Genomic DNA, 2,533 nt, shown 5'->3' with positions numbered 1-2,533 from the left:
CAACCAAGTTGAAGCAGAATAGATGATTGAAGATACACATGGAAGAAGTCCTAGTAGAGTCTAGGGAAAATTATATGATTGGTTGGACACATTTGAATGTGTTAAAATTCATTTTTGTGATAATGACTTGGTGAATTGCGAGACAATACTTGGGGCGAGTATGAGTAGATGTGAATGGTAATAGAGGCCTATACTACCAGAAGCACAGGACTCACGCTTGGATCAGGGAAAGTCACAAGGTTACCAAGAAGCTAGTAATTGATACCGTTTTATTCAAGTATGTCGTCACCATCGTTTCGGTAATGACTAAGAAGATGATTGTTATTCTGACCCTAGTGGTTATATCAAATCGAGTATGACTAAAATGAATATTCTACGTGGTTCAGAGAACCAAGTTTGATGTAACATCTGACTTAAGCCGAAAGATTGAAATAAAAGATAATTGAAGCGATCAATAGAAGTATCGCAAATCGCCATTGAAGTAAGAAGCTTGTAGCTAGAAATACTACATGTTAGAATGTGATTATATCACATTAGAACATGAAGGAAGGTGCAGTCTGTTCTGGAATTTGACTCTAAGAGACCTGAGTCTAAGTGTTGTAACAAACAATGATAGGTCACTAGAATATGACACATCGGTCCATGGTAGTAATAAAAGAACTTATCTTAAGTTTGTTAAAAAGAAGGAGTCTCCTGTAAGGATAAAGGTTGTGACTTGAAGGTCATAATTTGGAGTCTAACGTGAGATAGAGAGCGGTTCCAAGATCGGGCACCGACTGCAGTCAGGAAGTCCAAGAGTTAGATACTCGTTCGAAGAAACATCAAAGTTACGGTTATTACTTAGGATGAAGAGATAACATATGGAGTCATCATGTGAGCCCTGTTTCTTTGATGATTCCAGGTCGTAATCATGCTAAGGAGGAGATAATTGTAATGTTCGTAGATCCGAGCTAGTCAATTTAGAGATAATAGGGGCCGAAAATGACTTTTTGACAAAAGATTACTTATAATAAATAATATTAACCAAGTTGTATAATATGTCTCAAGGGTTCCGTACATATAAAGAACACCGAAATCCGAGTTATAACGAAGAAGTTATGACCCGTCGCAGTTTTACTGCAAACCCGACATTACACCGGAAGACGTAAATAGTGAATTTTTGATAAAGAACTTTTTAGCATTAGTAATCTAAAAAAAAAGTTGAAGTATACGTTAAACCAAGAACATAAGAAAAAGATCGCCCAAATCTGACTTCGTATGAGGAAGTTATGACTTTTTCTAAGATTTGACATAGCAATACACGACCCGAAATTCAAATTCTAGTTTGAGCGGTTTTTAGCCTATGTGACCTAAATGAGAGTTGAAGATATCATTAATAGGAACTCAACGGTAAAAAGACAGACAAAAATGGAGTCTGTATGAAGGAGTTACGAATTCTTCGCGGTCATTTAACAGTCTAATCTCCTCGTACTGTTAAATTTAAGATCGATTAAGAATTAGCCGATAGAGTCTAAATGAAAGTTGTAGATATTGTTTTTACCTATGCGTGGAAAAAAAAGAACGTCAAATACAAATCTTGTATGAGAAATTTATGAATTTTTGAAAATCGGCTGATTTCCACTCTATGTGCGATGTCGCGTGTCAACACCAGGTTGTGGCTGGCTGTAGCCAGCCTGGCTCACGATGTGAATATCAAAAATTCACTACGTGAACCTTCCTCCAACCTCCTATAAATAGAAACTCCCCTCTCCTTCATTCATCACACCTTAACCCTTCATTCCTCTCTCTATACTCTCTTTCTAAGCCCTAACCCCCCCCCCCCCCCGAAAAGCCTAGGAAACCTCCCTAACATGAGGCGGAAGCCCCGGACTGACCGATGGCTCTGAGAAAAGAGTTGTTCGGCTTAGGAATGTTGCTCCAGCGGCGCTCGGTTTTGAGAAAAGCCCGTTGTAAGTGAGCTACGCCTAACCTATCTTTAGTATAGCTTATGATTCAATATAGTAATGTTATTAGGACCTTATAATAAATACTTGGGCTATTATTATGGGTTATATAAGTATTGTTTAATGCTTATATAATAGTAATAATAGCTAGACGATTAATTAGGTTCGGTGAATCATAGACTAAACTCTAGTGGTAATGATACTAGGTTTTGTCAACGGAAAATTGCGTTTGAGATAACGAAGCACTATCCGAGTATAGAGTCACAACTTAAACAGGGGAGTGAATAGTCACTTTCATATTACACATAGATATGAAGTATTTTAATATAAATTACGTGCTATGTGTGCATATTGTCTGAATACTTGCTGTCTATGCTGGGTGAAAGATTTTTATACATGTTTTAAATGATTTAAAACGTATATGTATTTTATATCTACAAAATTTGTTGGGTAAAACATGGGTAGATGAAATAGTTGCTGTGTGATAACACGATGAAAGACATCAATGATGACAGTGATCCCGTCATCTAGTGTAGTATAGATGACGACCACAGACTATACTAGACAGTCTAGTGGAACACTAGCAGACT

This window comes from Lactuca saligna, chromosome 6 (assembly GCF_052625555.1).
Source record: "Lactuca saligna cultivar CGN05327 chromosome 6, ASM5262555v1, whole genome shotgun sequence".
In the NCBI taxonomy this organism is placed as follows: Eukaryota; Viridiplantae; Streptophyta; class Magnoliopsida; order Asterales; family Asteraceae; genus Lactuca; species Lactuca saligna.
The sequence above is the reverse complement of the archived record's forward strand: the minus strand, read 5'-3'. Positions refer to the sequence as shown.